The sequence below is a fragment of the Rhinolophus ferrumequinum genome, chromosome 17 (genome assembly GCF_004115265.2).
Source record: "Rhinolophus ferrumequinum isolate MPI-CBG mRhiFer1 chromosome 17, mRhiFer1_v1.p, whole genome shotgun sequence".
NCBI classification, from domain to species: Eukaryota; Metazoa; Chordata; class Mammalia; order Chiroptera; family Rhinolophidae; genus Rhinolophus; species Rhinolophus ferrumequinum.
Genome location: NC_046300.1, coordinates 60,671,097 through 60,694,279, shown reverse-complemented (window position 1 = coordinate 60,694,279; position 23,183 = coordinate 60,671,097).

The window sequence follows — 23,183 nt, the reverse complement described above, 5'->3', positions numbered from 1 at the left end:
TTGGAAAATTCTCATCTACTATTTGTTTGAATAATCTCTCTGTGCCCTTCTCCCTCTCTTCTCCTTCTGTTATACCCATTATTCTTATATTGCTCTTTCTGATGGAGTCAGATAGTTCTTGTAGAATTCTTTCATTTCTTTGAACTCTCAAGTCTCATTCTTCTTTCATCTGCATCCTTTCCAGAGTTCTATCTTTGATATCACTAATTCTTTCCTCCATCTGATCAGCTCTATTTCCTAAGCTTGCTATTTCATTCTTCATCTCTGTTATTGAGTTCTTCAGCTCCAGAATTTCTATTAGGTTCTTTTTTTAAAATTTCAATCCCTTTGGTAAAGTATTCATTTTGTTCATTGATTTTATTTCTAAGTCCATTAAACCGCCCATCTGAGTTTTCTTGCATCTTGTTGAGTTTTTTCCGAATGGCAATCTTGAATTCTCTGTCATTTAAGTCACACATTTCCCATGTCTTTAAGTTTATTTTTCTGGAGATTTTTCATTTTCTTTCTGAGCTGCCTTGTTACCTTGGTTATTCATGATAATTGATGAATTATTTCTCTTCCTGGGCATTTATGGGAATGAATTCTGCAGAGGTTGATATGAAGAGGTCTTACTTTTATTTTCCAGTAGGTAGCACTGGAACATTTTATTATCTTTTGCCCTGTTCCGGCTACTCACAGGAAAGATTTTCTGGGGAGGTGGACATCTCCTCTGTCATCGGGTTGCCTTGGTTTCAGGACACCACCCCCATGGGAGAATGTAGTAGGTGATGGGGTTCTGAGCCCCTGAAATCCCAGTGCTGCCCCTGCAGCCTGACACACTTCAGCATCTCTGGGTGCCCCCACTGGGATCAGGCATGAAAAGTAGGGGCAGGATAGGCTGACAAGGGCATCTGGTATGTTTTTGTCTTTGTTCTTCTCCAAGTAATGGTGACTGCCAGACCACAGCTGCCTTGCGCCTATATCTCCTCCCTTGTCACTAGAATTAGCCTCAGTGTGTGTCAGCCACTCAGGAACTATCCGATTCTCAGGGCTATAGATGTTCTGCTCTTTAATCTGACGCTGCTACAGTTTTATTTTTCTGGGGCCTGCTGTTGATCCTGGGAGGGTGAGGGAAGGTGGTTCCATGGCTTCATTTTCTGCTTAGCAGTGAGGGCTGTTAGACCACAGTTGTCACACTTCTGTATTCTGTCTTTGACCTTAGGTCTCTGCTCTGATCACTGGGTTCAGCCATATTCTATCCAGATCACTCAGGCAGGATTGCACCTACAGTCTCAATCCTCCCTTATTTCTGGACCAGAGTAAGCTCCGGGATGCACTGTCTCCAACATCTCTGCACTTATCCCTTCATTCCTTCCCTGTTCACCCCAATTCACTTTTGATGTGTGGATCACTCAGACATATTTGTTTGTTGCATAGGGAATCATTTGTTGAATTATAGCTGTTCAACTTGTTGTGACTGCAAGGGGAACTCTCATGCCACCATGTTTCTGACATCAGGGATCAAATTCGATCGTTTTAAGGACTATGTAATGTTTTGTCACATAGATAAGCCAGCTCATCTAATTCTGGTGAATTACAATAATTAATTTTTTGATGTTAAATGAACCTTGCCTTCCTGGGATAAACCCCACTAGTTCATGCTCTAGCATTCTTTTTATATACTGCTGAATTCAATTTGCTAGGATTATTAAGGATTTTAAATCTATGTAGATAATGTATATTTCTCTGTAATTTTTTTCTTTGCAATGTCTTTGACAGTTTTTTAAAATTTATTTTTATTTATTTTTTGTTTCTAAAGATTTTTTAAAAAAATAAAGCTAACATGCAATATTATATTAGTTTCAGGTGTACATCATAGTTATTGAACAGTACCCACCAGGCACTATACATAGTTATTACATATTATTGATTATATTCCCTATGCTCAAGAAGTGATCACTATGATAAGTCCAGCAACCATCTGACACTGTACCACGCTATCACAATATTATTGACTATATTTCCTATGCTGTATATTACATCCCCAAGAATTATTTGTTTTATACCTGGAACTTTGAACTTCTTACTCCCTTTTATGTTCCCCCCTTTTTAATTTTTCAATTAAAGTTGACATTCAATATTATTTTATATTAATTTCAGATGTACAGGATAGTGGTTAGACATTTATATAACTTAAGAAGTGATTCCCCTGACTAGTCTAGTACCCACCTGGCACTATACATAGTTATTACCGTATCATTGACTATATTCCCTATGCTTTGCTTTACATCTCCTTCACTTTTTTATAACTACCCATTTATACTTCTTAATTCCTTCACATTTTTCAACCTGCCCCCAAACCCCTTCCATCTATCACCCCTGTAGATCTAGTACCCATCTGACACCATACATAGTTATTACAATATTATTGACTATATTCCTTACATGACTACTGTGTAACAACCAATTTGTACTTCTTAATCCCTTCCCTTTTTGTACCCACCTCTTCAACCCCCCGACCATCTGGGAACCATCAAAATGGTCTCTGTATCTATGAGTTTGTTTTTGTTTTGTTTATTTATGTATTTTGTTCTTTAGATTCCACTTATCAGTGAAATCATATGACATTTTTCTGTCACTGTCTGACTTACTACACTCAGCATAATACCCTCTGTGTCCATCCATGTTGTTGCAGATAGCGAGATTTCTTTGTTTTTTTACAGCTGAGTAATATTCCATTGTATATATGTATCACCTCTTCTTTATCCATTCATCCATTCGGAGACACCAAGGTTGCCTTTATACCTTGGCTATTGTAAATAATGCTGCAATGAACATATGGATGAGCATATTCCCTTGAAGTAGCATTTGGGTTTCTTCAGAAAAACACTAAGAGTGGGATTACCAGGTCCTTCTTTTTCTCTTGTTATAGTCTTTGATTTAAAGTCTATTTTATCTGGTATAACTATTGCTACTCCAGCTCTTGGTTGGTTGGTTGGTTGTTTGGTTTTCATTTCATGTAATATTTCTTTCCATTCCTTTACTTTCAGTCTGTGTGTGTCTGAATCTGAAGTAAGTCTCTTGTAGGCAGCATATGTAAGTGTCTTGTTTTCTTATCCATTTAGCCCCCCTGTTTTTTGATGGGAGCATTTAATCCATTTACATTGAAAGTAATATTTGATAGGTATGTAATTATTGCCATTTTATTATTTATATATATATATTTTTTTTCACCTTAAAGAAGTCCTTTTAAGACTCCTTGTCATACTGGTTTGGTGGTGATGAACTCCTTTAGTGTGTGTGTGTGTGTGTGTGTGTCAGGGAAGCTCTTTATCTGTCCTTCGATTCTAAATGATAACTTTGCTGGGTAGAGTAACCTTGGTTGTAGTTCCTTGCTTTGCATCACTTTGAGTATGCAAAGCAAGGAACTGCCAATCCCATCTGGCCTGCAAAGTGTCTGTTGAAAAATCAACAGATGATCTTATGGGAGCTCCCTTGTAGGTAACTACTTGCTTTTCTGTTGTTGCGCTTAAGATTCTCTCTTTGTGTTTAACCTTAGGCATTTTAATTATGATGTGTCTTAATGAAGGCTTCTTTGGATTCATTTCATTTGGGACTCCCTGAACTTCCTGGGCTTGTATATCGTCCTTCACCAGGTTATGGAAGTTTTCAGTCATTATTTCTTCAAATAGGTTTTCAATTCCTTGCTCTCTATCTTTTCCTTTTGGTACCCCTATAATGCAAATGTTGGTATGCTTGATGTTGTTCCAGAGGCTCTTTAAACTCTTCTCATTTTTTTTTTTTTTTGGATTCTTTTTGCTGTTCTGATTGGGTGTTTTCTTCTACCTTATCTTCTAAATTGCTGATTCAGTCGTCTGTTTCATCTAATCTACTGTGATTCCCTCTAATATAGTCTTCATTTCAGTTATGTGTTCTTTATTTCTGACTGGTTCTTTTTTATGTTTTCTGTCTCCATTTTTATGTTTCCTATCACTTTGTTAAAGTTCTCCCTGAGATCACTGATCCTTATAACTAGTGTTTGGAACTCTGCATCTGGTAGATTGTTTGTCTCCATTTTGTTTAGTTCTTTTTCTGGAGTTTTGTTCTGTTCTTTTATTTGGGACATGTTTCTTTGTCTCCCCATTTGGGCTGTCTCCCTGTGTTTGTTTCTATGTATTAGGTAGGGCTGCTATGTCTCCCAGTCTTAGTATAGTGGTCTTACGTAGTAGGTGTGTTGTAGGGCTCAGTGGCACAGTCTTGGTGCAGTCTTTCTTGTCACCTGAGCCGTGCACTCCAGGTGCGTCCCTCGTGTGTGTTGTGTGTTCCCTCCTCTTGTAGTTAAGCCTTGGTTGCTGTTTGCGTGTCAGTGGGAGGAATTGACCCTCATGCTCATTGGTTGTGAGGACTGGCTTTGACTACAGTGGAGGAGGTGTGGTGCAGGTGTTGACCCTACAGAGCAAGATCTGCCTCAGCAGGACTCTGGTGCCTGACCAAACTACCCCTTGAGGGTGTCATCCTGAGAGGTGGCTGGGTGATGCTCTAGCTTATTTCTTGTCAGATTTTAATAACAGGATCATGCTCGCATTATAATATGTGTTGGGGAGTATTCTCCGTACCCTATTTTCTAAAATAATATGTTTATGATTAGTATTACTTCTTCTTAAACAGTTGATAAAAATTACTAATAAAATTATCTGGACTTGGAATTTTTGGACAAAAAATTCAATGTCTTTACTAGAAATAGAGATGTTCAAATTTTCTATTTCATCGGGTATTACTTCTGGTAAGTTGTATCTTTCAATAAACTTGTCTATTTACTTGAGTTGTTGACTTTTATAAATTTCAGTTGTTTATAATATTCTACAACCAACCTTTTAATGCTTGAGATCACGCTCTCTCTCTCTCTCTCTCTCTCTCTCTCTCTCTCTCTCTCTCACACACACACACACACACACACACACACACACACACACACACCATTTTCTATATTGGCTGCACCAATCTGCAATCCCACCAACAGTGCACAAAGCTTCCCTTTTACCCACATCCTCACCAACACTTGTTGTTTGTTGATTTATTGATGATTGCCATTCTGACTGGTGTGAAATGACATCTCATCGTGGCTTTAATTTTAATTTCTCTGATGATTAGTGACATTGAGCATCTTTTCATATGTCTATTGGCCATCTGTATGTCCTTTTGGGAGAAATGTCTATTCAGATTCTCTGCCCATTTTTTAATTGGATTGCTAGTTTTTTGGTGTTAAGTTGCATAAGTTCTTTATAAATTTTGGACATTAGCACTTTATTGAATGTATCATTGGCAAATATCTTCTCCTATTCAATAGATTATCTTTCTGTTTTATTGATGGTTTTCTTTGCTGTGCAAAAACTTTTTAGTTTGATATAGTCTGACTTGTTTATTTTTTCTTTTGTTTCCTTTGCCTGAGGTGACATATCAGAAGAAAATATTACTAAGAGCAGTATCAGAGAGTTTACTGCCTATGCTTTCTTCTAGGAGTTTTACAGTTTTGGGTCTTACATTTAATTCTTAAATCAATTTTGAGTTTATTCTTGTATACGTCATAAGAAAGTGGTCTAGTTTTGTTTTTTGCACGTATCTCTCTAGTTTTCCCAACATCATTTATTGAATAGACGGTCTTTACCCTATTGTATGTTCTTGCCTTCTTTGTCATAGGTTAAATGACCATACAGGCATGGGATTATTTCTGGGCTCTCTATTCTGTTCCATTGATCTATGTGTCCATTTTTATGTTGGTACTAGCATGCTTTTTAAAAAAATTATTATAGTCTTGTGGTATAGTTTGAAATCAGGTAGTGTGATGCCACCAATTTTGTTTTTTCTCAAGATTGCTGTGGCTATTCAGTGTCTTTTGCAGTTCCATATAAATTTTAGGATTATTTGTTCTAGTTCTGTGGAAAAAAATGCTATTGGTATTTTGATATCAATTTCATTGAATGTATAGATTGCTTTGAGTAATATGGACATTTTAACTATGTTAATTCTTCCTATCTATGAGCATGGCATATGCTTCCATTTATTTGTGTCTTCTCCAGTGACTTGTACTTTTCTGAGTTTTTTACCTCTTCAATTAAATTTATTCCTAGGTATGTTAATTTTTTATGCAATTGTAAATGGGATTGTTTTCTTAATTTCTCTTTCTGATAATTTGTTATCAGTGTATATAAAATGCAACTGATTTCTGAATATTAATTTTATGTCCTGCTACTTTACTAAATGCATTTATCAATTCTAGTAGTTTTTTGGTGAAATCTTTGGTGTTCTTTATATGTAGTATCAAGTTATCTGCAAATAATGACAGTTTTTCTTCTTGCTCTCCAATTTGGATGCTTTTTCTTTCTTTCTTTCTTTTTTTATTTATTATTATTAATTTTGTTGTTGTTGTTGTTGTCTGATTGCTGTGGCCAGGACTTCCAACACTATTGTAGAATAAAATTGGTGAGAGTCTTGTTGTGTTCTTGACTTTAAGGAAAATGCATTTAGCTTTTCATTATGATGGTAGCTGCAGGTTTGTCATATATGGCCTTTACTATGTTAAGGTATCTTCCCTCTGTTCCCACTTTACTGAGAGCTTTTATCATAAATGGATGCTGGATTTTCTCAAACCCTTTTTCTGCATCTATTGATGTAATCATATGATTTTTATCCTTCATTTTGTTTATGTAGTGTACCATGTTAATTGATTTGTGGATATTGAACCAAACTTGCATACCTGGAATAAATCCCACTTGATCATCATGTGTGATCTTTTTAATGTATTGCTGAATTCAGTTTGCTAATATTTTGTTGAGGATTTTTGCATCTGTGTTCATCAGAGATATCGGCCTATAATTTCCTTTTTTGTAAAGTCTTTGTCTGGCTTTGGAATCAGAGTAAGGGGGCCTCATAAAAGGTTGGGAGCTTTCCATCCTCTTGAATTTTTTGAAATAACTTGAGAAGAATAGACATTAATTCTTCTGACTGTTTGGTAAAATTCACCTGTGAAGCCATCCAGTCCAAGACTTTTGTTTATGGGGAGTTTTTTAATTACTGATTTGATTTTGTTAGTAGTAATCAGTCTGGTCAGATTTTCTCTTTCTTCTTCATTCTGTCATGGAACATTGTATGTTTCTAGGAATTTCTCCATTTCTTCCAGATTAATGTATGTATTGGCATATAATTGTTCATGAAATTTTTAAATAGTCCTTTGTATTTGGTGGTGTCAGTTGTCACTTGTCTTTCATTTCTGATATTATTTATTTCAGTCTTCTCTTTTTTGCTTGATGAGTCACATTAAAAATGTTTCAATTCGATTATTTTTTTGAAAGAATCCGCTCTGGGTTGATTGATCTTTTTGTAATATTTTTATGGATTCTACTTCATTTATTTCCACTCTGATCCTTATTATTTCCTTCTTTCTACTCACTTTGGGCTTTGTTTGCTGTTCTTTTATAGTTATTTTAGGTGGAGAGTTAGATTGTTTATTTTAGATTTTTCTTATTTCTTGAGGTAGGCCTGCATTGATATGAATTTCCCTCTTATGACTGTTTTGCTACGTCTCAGATTTTGGGTCATTGTGTTTTCATTTTTATTTGTCTCAGAATATCTTTTGATTTCTTCCTTGATCTCATTTTGTTAACCCATTCATTGTTTAGTAGCATATTATTTAGCCTGTATGTGGTTGCATGTTTTTCAGTTTTTTCTTATTATTGATTTCTAGTTTTATACCATTGTAGTAGAAGAAGATGCTAGGTATGATTTCAGTCTTCTTAAATGTATTGAGACTTGTTTTGTGGCCGAACAGGTGGTCTCTCTTGGAAAATGTTACATGTGCACTTGAAAATAATTAAATTCTGCTGCTTTGGGGGTGAAAGGCTCTAAAAATATCAATTAAATTCATCTTGTCTAGTGTGTCATTTAAGACTGCTATCTCTGTGTTGATTTTTTGTCTGGAAGATAAGTCCATTGATGTCAGTGGGCTGTTAAATCCCCTACTAAGATTGTGTTACTATCAGTCTCTCACATTATGTTGGATAATGTTTGCTTTTTATATTTAGGTGCTCCTATGTTTGGTGCATAAATGTTTACAAGAGTTATATCTTCTTCTTCTTCTTCTTCTTCTTCTTCTTCTTCTTCTTCTTCTTCTTCTTCTTTTTCTTCTTCTTCTTCTTCTTCTTCTTTTTTTCACAAATTTTGCCTAATTGTTTCTTTTTTTTAATTAAAATTTATTGAGGTAACAGTGGTTTATAAAATTACATAGATTTCAAGTTTACAATCCTATAATACATCATCTATATATCACATTGAGTGTTCACCACCCAGAGTCAGTTTTCCTTCCATCATGTATTTGACTCCCTTTACCCTCTTCTACTATCTCTCCTCCTTTACCCTCTGGTAACCACTAAACTATTATTTGTGTCTATGAGTTTTTGTTTATTTGTTAGTCTTGTTCTTTGTTGCTCTCAGTTTTGTATCCCTTATGTGAAATCATATGGTTCTCGACTTTTTCTGTCTGACTTAGTATTTTGCTTATCATAATAATGTCAAGATCCATCCATGTTGTTGCAAATGGTACTATTACATCTTTTCTTATGGAAGAATAGTATTCCATTGTGTATATATACCACAACTTCTTTATCCAATCATCTTTGGTTGTTTCCATGTCTTGGCCACCATAAATAAAGCTGCAATGAACAATGGAGAACATATATCTTTATGGATAAATGTTTTCAGAGTTTTTGGATATCTACCTAGGAGAGGCATTGCTGGGTCATATGGTAATCCTATTCTTAATTGTTTGAGAAACCTCCACACTGCCTTCCATAGCGGCTGCACCAATCAGCATTCCCACCACCTGTTATGAGGGTTCCTCTTTCTCCACAGCCTCTCCAACACTTGTTATTATTTGTCTTGTTGCTGATAGCCATTCTATCAGGTGTGAGGTGATATCTCATTATTGTTTTTATTTGCATTTCTCTGATGATTACTAATGTTGAGCATCTTTTCATATGTCTATTGGCCATCTGTATGTCCTCTTGGAGAAGTATCTATTCAGGTACTCTGCCCATGTTTTAATTGGATTGGTTGTTTTTTTTGTTGTTGAGTTGTATAAGTTCCTTATATATTTTGAATATTAGCCCCTATGGGAGGCATTGTTTGCAAATATATTCTCCCATTCTGTTGGTTGCCTTTTTATTTTGTCGATGGTTTCTTTTGCTATGCAGAAGCTTTTTAGTCTGAGTTATATTCTCTTGGTGCATTGATTCCCTTATAATTATGAAATGTCATTCTTTGTCTCCTATTATAGCCTTGCTTTTTAATCTGTTTTGTCTGATATAAGTATTATTACTCCAGCTTTCTTTTTTTTGCCCTGATCCCATATCCCATCCAGCTTTTTTGTTTTTGTTTCCATTTTTATGAAATATCTTTTTCCATACCTTTACTTTCAGTCTGTGTTTGTCTTTCAATCTGAAGTATATCTCTTGTAGACAGCGTATGTATAGGTTTTGTTTTCTTATCCATTTAGCTACCCTATATCTTTGAATGAAGCATTTAATTTATTTACATATAACGTGATAATTGATGGGTTGTTATTGTCATTTTATTATTTATGATTATGTTCTTCCCCACACCCTCACTTCTTAAAAAAGTCCCTCTAACATTCCTAGTAATACTGATTTGGTGGTGAGGACCTCCTTTAGCTTTTTCTTGTCTTATCGGTACTTCAATTTTAAGTGGTAGCTTTGCTAAGTAGGGTAGTCTTGGTTGTAATTCCTTGCTTTTTATCACTTTTAATATCTTCTGCCAATCCATTCTGACCTGCAAAGTTTCTGTTGAGCAATCAGCTGATAGTCTTGTAGGAGCTCCCTGGTAGGTATCTAATTACCTTTCTCTTGCTGTTTTTAGAATTCTCTCTTTGTCTTTAACCTTTGGCATTTTAATTGTGATGTGTCTTGGTGTGGGCCTCTTTGGGTTCATGTTGTTTGGGACTTTCTGTGCTTCCTGGATTTGTGTGTCTATTTCCTTTGCCAGGTTAGGGAAGTTTTCAGTCATTATTTCTTTTGATCGTTCTCATTCCCTGTTCTCTCTCTTCTCTTTCTGGTAACCCCATGATGTGAATATTGCTATGCTCGATGTTGTCCCAGAGGTCCCTTAAATCATTATTATTTTTTTTATTTTTGCTGTTCTAATTGGGTGTTTTCTGCTACCTTGTCTTCTAAATCACTGATTCAGTCCTGTGCTTCATCTAATCAGCTGTTGATTCCTTCTAGTGTATTCTTCATTTCAATTATTGTATTCTTCATTTCTGATTGGTTCTTTTTTTATGGTTTCTATGTCCTTTTTTTATGCTTACTATCTCTTCTTTATAACGTTAGTTATAGTACTTCTGTTCAGCTAGTCTTCAAATGGTTCCCCAGGTTAATTGTTCTATAATTTACTTACAATTTTAATGTGGTCACAGAAGGAGGCAAGCACAGAGTTCACCTATTCCATCATCTTGACCGGAACTACATAAATGTGTCTGCATTCTTTAGAGTTGCTTTAGGGATTACAGTATTCATCCATAACTTTTCAATATTTAATCTATTTAGACTTAATATTGTATCATTCCATATAAAATGTAAGGTAAGAATTATGCAATGTTTATCTCTATATTCTCCTCCTTTATGCTTTAACTGTTATATGTATTACATATACATGCATTACAACCTCAATTGTAAGTTTTAATTTTTCAATAAATAAATATGAGTTTGAAGAAAGTGTAAAGAAAATAATATTTAAAGATGTTAATGTATCTATTGAAAAGATCAGATTATTTTTATCCTTCATTTTGTTAATGTGGTGTATCACATTGAGTCGTGGATGTTGAACCATCCTTGCATCTCAGAGATGAATCCTACTTGATCATGGTATGTGATCCTTCTAATGTACTGTTGAATTGTTATTTCCTTTCTTCCACTAACTTGGGCTTAATTTGTTCTTTTTTCTAGTTCTTTGAGGTATAGAGTCAGGTTGTTTATTTGAGATCTTTATTTTTTCTTAATATAGATGTTATACACTATAAATTTCCCTCTTAGAACTACTTTGTTGCATACCATAAGTTTTGGTATTTTGTGTTTCTATTTTCATTTCTCTCAAGATATTTTTTTTATTTTTCTTTTGATTTCTTCTTTGACCCATTGGTTATTTAGCAGTATGTTGTTTAATCTTCATATATTTGTGAATTTTCCAGTTTTTTTCTTGCAATTGATTTCCAGTTTTATAACATTGTGGTACAAAAAAATGCTTGATATGCTGTCAGTCTTCTTAACTAAGACTTATTTTGTGGCCTAACATATGAGTCTGGAGCATGTTCCATGTGCATGTGAGAAGAACATGTGTGACCTTGATCATGTGGTATTCTGCTGCTATTGAATGGAATGTTCTGTAAAAATCCCTTAGGTTCATTTGATCTAACATGTGGTTTAAGACATGTTAGATGCTTTCTTATTGATTTTCTGTATGGATGACCTATCCATTGTTGAAAGTATAGTTGGTTTATTTTTGTGGTTTCCTTTTCTCTGTTATATTTCCTTTAATTTTACTCATTATTAGCATTTCCTTCATAAGCCTTGTCTTTTAAACCTAATATCTGAGTCATCTTGAAATTGTTCTCTATAGATTGTGTTTTTACTCTTCAATGGATCATGTTTTCCCATTTTTTCCAAATGTTGAGTAATTTTTAGATATTTATGATTCTCTCTGGATTATACCCCGAGAGTGTGTGCATTCTGCTATGTTCCTCTGAATAGTACGGATTTTATTTTTCTAAAGCATTAACTTGACTTAACTTGATCTGTAACATCTGTCTCCACTGCAGTGGTTACAACTGAAATCCTAATAAACTATTTTTGTAGCCTTATTTGGACTTCTTGGAGTCTGCCCCACATATGCATATGTGTAGTTCAGGTGTCAGTCAAAAATTGGGGGAGAATTTATACATAGAAATTGGTGCTCTCCCTTTCTGAATCTCTCCTTCTGGAATTTTCTTTATCATTTTCCATCACCTGTAGTTTCTCTGAACGTTGTTCTCTGGTACTTCAAGCCATTAAGACTACAGATGTTCTATCTGAATTTTAACCACCTAGAAGAAAGACTAAAGCTTGCTATTATGCCGAAAGATGTAAAAGATCAGGAAATTCACCCAGTACCATTCCCTTCATCTAAATGGTGATTCTCCTACAATATATACCCTCCTTTTGTCACTCTCCATTGCCTCCAGATACTTGCTTTTTATATTTATATTTATGCATAAGGGTTAGTCTGTTAGAAACTAATTGGTTATTACTAGAATCAGAATCTGTATATTTACTCTTGACATCTTTTAAAATTTGTCTTCTCCTACGCATTCTTTCATCACTCTGTTGAGAATCTATATAATATACTCACATTTTCCCCTTGTTGTGGCATGTCCTTTAATTTTATTTCTCTTATCATCATAATATCCCCTAAAATAACTGCCAAATTCCCAGTAGCCCAATGAAATATTGATATTCTTACCAACTGAAACTTAGACATCGATATTCAAATAGTTCTTCATTCAGATAATATATTAAGTGTATATGGTCTTGCTCTGTTGGCAAGCTGGAGGGTTTAATAACCTCATCTAATTCTGATAAAAAATAAATATCTTTCTGCATCAGACAGTCAGGTTCCCCAAATCAGACTAAAGACTAGTAAGATATACACATGAAGATGACGGTAATCTTTATTTGAGTTCAATCTCTGCAACTTGTAAGCTGTGTGACCTTGATTAAGTGGACCCCAATTTCCTCATTAGCAAAATGTAAAACACTTACTGGTTTCTAGCACTTAGTATACTATTATTAAGTGTTAGCTGTATATTTTGTATTATGTAGCTTGATTACACGATACATTTGATGTAGTGGGAGAACTAAATTATGTGATGATTTAAGTTTAGACTCTGACACACACTACATTCTTGATTATTGTTTCATTGGAAGAGATTTGATGTTATATCGTGATATGATTTATGAGGTGATATGATATAATTATTACACAAAAGAGAAAATAATTTATCTCCTCCTCTTTGGAAGTGATTTAATCTGTCATTGGGACCAAAAGAAGGGTAGGCCTGTTTGATCTTTCTTCTCTCACTGGTACAGGGCCAAAACAGTGGATGAAGAATTTCTCTATTTGCTTTGGCTTAAGGAGCCCAAAGTAATCCTGGGAAGCTGGAGTAGACACTAGCTTTAGAAATTTAAGTGACAAATTGTTCCTCTTTAGAAGGTAGAGACTGCTGTTGGGGTTATATTACAGAAAACAGAAAACCTATATGATTTCTCACATCATGGTTAGAATTTTAATAGAATGTTTACGTAATAAATTAAATAACTAATTTCTGGCTGTATTTAGTATTAATTAGTACACATTTCACATTGTCTCTTTTAAAAGGAAGTGAAGAGAACAAATGAATACCAAGATCTCTTAGTTCTTGTAACCTTAAAAATCTGGTCATTCTGCCAAAACACTCAAAAAAATTACTTTCTATTAAAAAGTAATTTCTGATATTAACTTATGCAGTTATAATAGGCTGCGTGTCTACTAAATAGTCAATAATACATTTTTGTTACTACCTGTTATTTTATAAATGCTCATTAATATGACTATTAAACTTTTATTATACTTTTCAAAGTAGCTTCTTAAGTTAGCTACTTCTTACAACCTTGAAAAGTTTATAGGACAGGTATTATTAGTATAAAAAACTGGCACATAAGGAGATAGTGTCTCCTTCAATTCAGGTAGAATTAAACACAGTGTTCTATCTCCTGAAGAGATCATTATCATCTATATTATTTGTTACTCTTTTAAAAATAAATTTTATGGGATAGCATTCACTTTTTTTTTTATGAGAATGACAAAAACACTATGTAGAAAACACAAGAATAAAATAACTTTCCTATTATCCAAGATAATTTGTTAGTCTTTTAGGTTTTTCTCTTGTGCATAAGTGGACATATAAAATTTATTTTACCAAATTGGAATATTATATAATACAATCTTTTTCCACTTATTGTATTGAGAAAACTTTTCCATGTCATTAAAAATTCTAAAACATGACTCTTAATGGCTGTTTAATATTCCATCATGTGAGTGGACTAAAATTAATGTATGTAATCTCTATTGTACTTTTATTGTCTCTGCATTTTCATGCTGTTATTGGTAATGCAGTATTGAACACATATGTGCTCAACCTCAGTGTACATCTGTGATAATTTCCTTAGAAAAATTTTGTAGTAGTCTGATTACCATATCAAAGAGTGAGCTATACAATTTTAAATACTATCTCATACGGCTTTATTAATAGACAAAGATTTGAAGAGTTTACTAGCTACAAATATGGACCTTTCTGAGCTTTTATAAAATATATTGGCTAGAATGCTATATTTCTCATTCTGTGATTCACACAGCAGGGGTAAAGATTTACATGACATACCCCCAATATACTACCTATACATTACAAATGTATATTAAAATGATTAAATTGAACCTAAATGTGTTCTGAACATGTTATAATATCCCTTGAGATAAGTGGTGACAAACATGTATCAAAACCAGGTTTAAGAATTACTGGCCTAGGGCCCAAATATCACCAAAGGATTTAGGCTTGTGACTTTGCTAAAAGACTTCTAAATTTGTTTTACATTATTTTGCTAATTTCTAACAACTATCACATTTTGGTAAACTATCTGCCCAATAGATGTAAGCACTAAACCCTCTGCTCAATTATGTAAATCTAGTGCCAGCTCACATACCTTAGGCACTTCTGTTATAATTTGGGTAGTTTAACATGATAAATGCCAAAACACTTTATGTGGCTGGGTAATTTCACAGGATAGATGATGACCATTAAAATATTATGTTGTTTATTTCACTTGAGATAAAAATGAGTGATTAACTGAGAGCTGAGAGATGAAAGTGACATTGAGGCATTCCATTTCTTCTCTAACAACAAGAGCAGGTTGTTTTCTGCATGCTAATCATATACTATTTGGAAATTTTAGTTGAGTATAGCAGAAATGCACTAGAGGTAGTTGAAGCGAAAGCAAGGGATTGTAATAAAGGATAGAAATGCAGCTGACCTAAAAACTGAGCTAAAATCAGAGCCTCAAATACCAGAAGAAATGCCAGTAGTCTTCTCCCTCTTATTTTTGTGTCTGCTTTGTGTTTTCAGAATATATTATGGCTTTTTGTATATTTCTACCGCAAGACAAAAAATGGCCACCAACATTAGCTAGATTTACATTTCTGCCATTCAAGAGACTGGATAAACTAAGACTGAGATTGCTTAATCCTTATTTTAAGTTTCCAAGATGCAATGTACAATAGCATCAACAAAAATAAAAATACTTAGGAATAAATTTAACAAAAGATGTACAAACTTGTTCTCTGAAAACTACAAAACATTATTAAAGTAATTTTAAAAGATCAAAATAAATGGAAAGACACCTTATCTTTTTCCAGATCTTCATTGATCTGAGATAATATTTGTTAAGCTGGCAGTAGTACTCAAGTGGTGCTATAGATTCAACCCCTGTCAAAATCCCAGATGCTACCTTTGCAGAAATTAGCAAGCTCATTTTAAATTCAAAAGGAAATGCAACTGACCCACTATAACCAAAAACAGTCTTGAAATAGGAGAAGAAAATTCAAGGATTACCTTTCCTAATGTCAAATCTTACTGCAAAGCTGCAATAGTCAAGACAGTGTGGTATTGGCATAGATCAACGGAGTAGAATTGAGACTCTAGAAAGAAACCCTTACTTTTATACTTAGTTGACTTTCTACAAAGGTGCCCAAATACCTTGCTGGGGAAAGAATAGTCTTTTCAACAAATGGTACTGGGACACCCACATACAAAAGAATGAAGCAAGACCCTTACACACCAAACATAAAAATTAACTCAAAATGAATCAAAGTCCTAAATATAAGCACTAAAACTTTGAAACTCTCAGAAGAAAATCTGAGTATATCTTCATGACATTCAGTTAGGCAATGGTTTCTTCATGAGACACAAAAAGCACAAGTGGCAAAAAAAAAAAAAAAAAAGATAAATTAGACTAAATCAAAACTTAAAATTTTCTCCTGAAGGAAAGTGATAAGACAACCTAAAGAATGAGAGAATATATCTGCTACAACTCAATAATAAAATGACCTAATTAAAAAATGGCAAATGATTTAAATAAACATCCAAAGAAGATATGAAAATGTCCAATAAGCACATGAAAAGATAAACATCATTAGTTATTAGAGAAAGGCAAATCACCACAATAAGAATCCACTGCACAACCACTAGGATGGCTAAAATAAAAAAGGATGAACAATAACAAGTGTTTATGCGGATTTGGAGAAATTAGAACTCTCATCCACCGCTGATGGGAATGTAGAATGGTACAACCACTTTGGAAAAGAGTGTGGCAGTTCCTCAAAATATATGGCCCACTAGTTCTACTCCTTAAGTGTGTATCCAGACAAATAAAAATATACATCAGCATAAAACATATACAAATGTTCATAGCAAGCAGCATTATTCATAAAAGCTCAAAAGTGGAAACAACCCAAAGGTCCATCAACTGATGAATGAATAAACAAGATACGGTATATCCATATAACGGAATATTAAATTATTCAGACATCAAAAAGAATGAAATCTTGATATATGCTACATCATAAATGAACCTCAAAAACCAAGTGAAGGAAAGTAGTGTATGATGACATAGTGTATGATGACATTTTTATGAAATGTCTAGAATAGGGAAATCCATAGAGATGGAAAGTAGAACAATAATTGCCTAGGCCTGGGGGTAGGGGGAGGAGGAAGAAAGGGGAAAGCCTGCTAATAGTATGGGATTTCTTTTGGGGGGATAAAAATGTTCTAAAATTGATTATGGCTATGGTTATACACTCTGTGAATGTACTTTTAAAAAAATGAATGGAAAACAATTCCCTAGGGAAGAATTCTGAATGCTTTAGTTTGGACTATGTACCTATCCCTGTATCGATCAGCTTTAAGCAGAGGAGTCATGTTATGTGCGTGTCTGCTTCCATTAGTATGTGGATGGAAGGACAGGGAAGGGGCAGTTTTCAAAAAGAGCTGCCTGGCTGGATGGAGAAAACAACAGATGACTCATAACTAAATATTCCCTCAAACAGAGCACACTAGTAAATAAATATGATGGATGAGAATACCTTTTATTAAACTCTCTTTAATTTAGTCCGTTTGGAAGGCAGCTAGAACTTGCTTGTTAAAAACATTATTGGCTATAATAAGCAATACCTTGACTTATAGACAAGTTTGACTCAATGTGTTTTGTTTCTTCTGTCCCTGAAGAGACATTTTAACTAAAGGTTGTTAGTAAAGAGGCAACTGACGTTTGCTTTATTTCCCTGTCCCCGCAAACACAAATACGCCTGTGTGAAATGCCACCTGGAGACAGTGGCCATGGCCCATAAATTTAATTACTAACCTTTAATTCATAGCTGGCAAAATCAGTTCTTGAAGCATCTAAGCTAATCAGGTTTCTCTGACAATGCTAATCAATTGTTCAGCAGTCTACCTTCAGCTTAATTACTCTTGTACTACATTACATTTTCAAAATGTCAAGAATCCTCTTCTGGAAAAGCAATAAATCATTCCTACATGTTGTTAGTAGAGAACCTGTTATTCCCTCACACCTGACCTTGGCTGCATGAAGTTGAAATTGATCATTTACTGCAGTGGTACAACATTATCAAGAAAGGAGATGCAATGAGAATCGTAATACACAGAAAATGGGAGATTTTCAGCACATCTTTTCTTCACCTGGAGGGAACCAGGTGCTGTCAGATATTGTTTTTAAGGATTTGCATGCCCACAATAGCATTTGCTGAAACAGATAGGCTCTGCGGCTTCTTACACTTCTGAATTTCTGTGATCTAAGCAGCATAAAACCACCATCTCATCAGAAATCCAATGAATTTTTTTGCTGTGGATTCAAATCCCCAAATTGACTGCTCTTTTTCTCATATTTTTCTAAAAAAAAAAAATTCATCCACAAATACTTCACAGAAAATCAGAAGAAAGAAGTAAAACAGAAGATTAAGCAGCATGTTTAGAGTTGGACCTGAGTTCGAAACCTGACTGCACCACTCACTGTCTGCACGAGCTGGGTGAGAAATTTAATCTCTGTAAGCCTCAGTTTCCTTATTCATGCCCTGGGCCTAATAATGGATTAATGCCACTAGAGCAGTAGTTCTCAACCAGGGGAAGTTTTGCCCCCGGAGGAACATTTTGCCATATCTGGAGCCATTTTTGATTGTCACAACTGGGGGAGGGGTGCATCAAGTGAGTAGAGGCCAGGGATGATGCTAAACATTTCACACTGCACAGGACAGCCTTCATTACAAGGAATTATCCAACCCACAGTGTCAGTGGTGTGGGAGTTGAGAAACTGTGCTGTAGAGCAACTGGCACTGTTCTTACACTCAGGAAATACTCAGTGAGTCAATACTGTTATCATTTTGGTTTGCTTGATTTAAGTAAAGCCACTCTCATCAAAAAGAAAAATTTCCTCTTCTCTCTCCTTAGCCAATTGCTACATAATCATGAAATGTAATAAATATACTACCTGTAGCTAATATTGGAATTATTTTCTTAATAAATATAACAGCACTTTTTCTTTCTACTACTATTTAGTTCATTTGAATTAACTGTTCTCAAAATAGTGATTGCTTTTCAGCTTTAAAATTGTTCACCGTGGTTAAACATGTGAATTGGCTTTTAAAATCTCATTTAGTCTTTGAAGGATAAATTTTTCTTCAACTTATAGAATCTTGGAGATAAATCACAGGATGATAAAAATCTTAAATGTCCTTGTCTAGTCTGACACGTAAAACAGAATTCGGTTTACTTTAAAATAATTATTCTATTATAACAGATCAGTAGACGTATTTGTTAGCTTTTTAGCTTAGTGGGTCTCACACTTAAGTTGGAAGCTAGAGAAGTCAGAGTTTCCATGGGTTCCCCGTTCAATGAGCTTTCCCTTGTCACTATCAGTAAACTTAGCTGGGGTACCGTACGGGTCCCTGTTTACCACGCCTCCTCTGCTCTGCTTTGTATTGCAGGGGCCTGCTTCTGCACACTTCATTCTCAAGGTGCCCTTTCCAACTGGCCTCTGACAAGGATAGGCACTGACAAGAGAGAACACAGACAAAAGGGAGACACCAGAGTGCATCTCTCTCTCTACCCCTCACCGAGCCCCCTGCCCTCTTCAGAAATCATCTCCTCCATGGTCCCACCTCTAGCTAGGTTGGTTCCTGGATTCTGGTAACAAGCACATCTTCACCTCGCCCTTCTGCCCTAGGGATGGTAGATACTTCCACTTTTACCGATCCCTGGGTTGCCTCACTGTCCCATTTTCAGATCTTCCACCATATTTTTTCCCCGACATCTTTTTTATAAACTAATATTTTGATGTTAGATGCCCTTCATTGTGCTTGTGTTACTTAAGAATATTCAATTCTGCTATAGAAAATAAAATAAAGAGCAAGTAAAAAGGATAGATGAAATTAAGTATAGAAACAAGTATCATATGACATGTGTTAGACATTGAAAAGGTAATAGAGCATATATGTGCTGAATATAGGAAAGAAGGGGTGGAAGGGCCAAGTAAACATTACATATCCAAGAAACACCAAATAGTCACACTACACTAAATACATCAACATGAGGCTCTACAGGCTCTCGATATGCATAAGGTCTTTGACTACCTATCGGTGACACCCATTTTGGCCCCTTATCTTCTCTACCCAAGAAGCGCTTAGGCTAATTGGTGAGCCAAATCTGTGGCCATATTTATTTGCCGTGCAAATGGTCGAGAAAGTGTGTGTTGGCTATGAGCACCTTCCATCTGACCCCTCGCTCATACCTCAACTCTGGTCCTTAAGACCAGTGGTGAAGGTGGATGCAACACAGAGAGAAACGTGACATACAAACATTACGTATCCCAGGTGTGGTCCTTCCATCCCACTTACACCCTATTTTAAGTGTGTTAACATCCTCTTTTCCTTGCTTCTTGGTATACGTGGCAAATTAATTCAAATGGGTGATGCCAGCATCTTAACTAGGTGGATGAGCCTCTTTTCCAGGACATCTGGGAGAGCTCGTTCTTAGTATACTTGGAAGTCACCATTGCATCAAGGCGGTTTTCCACAGGTCGTTTTGAATCAGGCTTTGGTCCACCTAGAAGACCTTGATGTGTTTCTAGCGTCTGCATATTGTAGCTCAGGAATCATCTCCCCCGATCAGAATAAGGGGTATTTTCCATCAGCTTTCTGAAAAGTGATATCTCAGGATGCCTGAACCTGACTTGGGCTTCGTCTTTTCCAGCTAAGCATGGTAACCCTCATCGAGTAGGGCTTTTGACAAAATGGTCAAAAACTCAACTTTAGAAACACAAACAAGGCCTGAAACCTGAGGCTGTTCACCGAAAGAACACATACACCACAGCAGGCTGGCCAATAGTCTTTAAAGTCTGATGTGAGCCTTGGTTGGCAAAATGAGCTAGACATTCCAGCCTACTCCCAAAAGTTTTGTTTAATGAGGTCAACAATACACCTAAAATGTACAATGCACCCCACTCTGTACTGGTCACTTTGTAAAATTATCTCCTGTAATCCTTACGTAATCCCACAGGTAGACATTACAATCCCTGTTTATAGATGAGACATGCAAGGTCCAGAAAAGCACAGGCCACAATCACAGGAGAAGGACATGGACATTTAGCTGTTGGCAGCAGATCATGCTCCTTGGGTCTGCGTTCAATTCCCAGCTCTGCCATTTTCCAGGTGGATGACCTCCAGTGCTTTATTTGATCTCTTGGTTTCCTCATCTGCAAAATGGAGCTAATTACAGTTTCTGGTCCAAAGAGCTGACATGAAGATTCAATGAGTTTTCTAAGGAACACATAATAGTTCATAACCTAGAGTGAGAGCTAAAAACGTGTTGGTTAAATTTTTAAAACCCAATGTGGTTGATCAGAAGTCCACTACAACCTGCTTCAACGATTCTAAAGCATTCTAGACTTGCTTCTCAAAGTTTGGCCTGCAAAAGTCTTAAGTAGGTCTCCTGGAAGCAGAGCCCAAGATGGGGTTTATGTGGAAGTGCTAGGCAGTGCTCTTCGCAGAAACATTTAAGGAAGAGAGAAGAGCAGGTTGGATGAAAAAGGGGCCCCACACTAAACCTGACGAGCTGAGGCAAGGTCAGCATGGCAGACCCTACAAACTCAGAGACCAAAAGTAACCACATAGGATGGTCTGAACATAGAAATCTCTAACTAAAAGCAGGTGATGATGGGTTGTCATGTCCTAGGCTTGTAGCTTCCTTGACAAAGGTCAATCTTTACCTAAATTGAGCCTGTCTATTGTCTTTTTGCTTCTAAGATAACATACCTTTGAAATGGCAGAGTCATCTCCTTTTCCAAACCCCTCGGGGCACAACCGTGCACCAGAGCAGGAGAACACAGAACCCCACTGTTATCTTGTTCCCCGTATACCATCTCTATGTGCTATACATGTGCCCACCAAGTAAAAGGAGTGTGCATCTCTCCATTTTACTTTTTATTCAGTTCCAGAGATATACTTGCTTTGCTTTCTCCCACCCCCTTAATCTACCGCCAGCGGGTTTCATCTAACCCCCTCACATCTCCTCCTTTTATTCTAAGGTATAAAATGTGCTGCAAAACTGCCATTCTCCAGAGCATTTTCTCAATTCGTTGAGATTTTGCTTCCCAGCAGTTGTCATCAGTTTAGCTCAAATAAACTCATAAAAATTCTCTACAGGTTTGGACGTTTCTTCCATTGACACAGGATAGGGTAAGGATGTGGTTTCAGGTAAAGTCTCGCTTCAGCCTAACCCCATTCTGCTGAGGAGCTCTGAAGCAGAAATTGTACCCAGAGTTTGTTCCAGCATTTGACAAGGGAGCGAGGCTTTTGTTCCTGCGTGCCTGTGAGTCACTGGATACCAATTGCTGAGAATGGGGGTAGGCAGACAAAAATACTGGAGAAGGGAGACACCGAACATGGTGGAAGGAATCCAAAGGGTCTGCGTGAGTCACAGCTAGATGATCCACTGGAACCATCCCAGCGTTGGCATCATCTGCAAACTTGTTGAAAAGACAATTGCAGGATCCGTTTCAGACCTGGATCAGAATCTGCAATTAACTAAGACCGTGGATGTTTGTACATTACAGATTGATGAGATCTGGTTTAAAAAGCTTAGTGTGTATGTGTGTATAAACGAAGGTCTTCAATATCACAACCAACTCAACAAGCATTTCTATCAGAAAGTTTAAATTCCTACTATTCTAGTATTATAGCATTTGGTAAACCACAAGTGCAGTGTTCCTTTTAACAAAATGGATGAGGAGGCAGTAAGTATTGCGTCTTAAAAACTGCAAATAGGAAAACAAGAAGCAGACGACTAGCAATAACAGCCTATGGCTAAATTTTGCAGTTTTCTAGAAAGTCTCCAGGGGCTCGTGGACCATGTTACTAAGACATGCCATGTGCCAGCAAAGCACACGCTCTCCAGGCCTTGGCTCTGGCCTGGCTTTGCAGCAGTGTTGATGAGCTTCACAAATATTCATATCCACTTTATCAGAGACACAACTTCCCCGGACATGGGGCCAACTAAAAGCTACCAAGTGCCCTGGAAAGAGAGATCTATTTTGGGTTGTTATCTGTAGAATTTTAGAGACAAAACAGGTGGCTGATATTTTGGATCATAATGCTTGTGAGGATTTAGAATGACCGTACTAAAAGCCATCAGTATTTCTTGCCAGGCTTTCATACTTCAATATGAATTTAGTGGGAAGAGTGTTTGTCTTACCCTTACCTTCTAATCATCCAGAGTCCCTTCATGCTTTCTATGGTAATATTTCTTTACTGTGTGCTTCTTGAAGACTGGGTGTGCGTGTGTGGAAAAGGTTCCGAGTGCTCATCCATGTCCGTTACTCAACTCCTTCCTCAGTACATGGGAGGATTATACTTCCCAGACCCCTTTAGTTTAGAGGGGATCTTACAACTAATTCTAGCCGGGAAATGTGAGTGGAAGTAACACATAAAGCTTCCAGGCAGAAATGTGT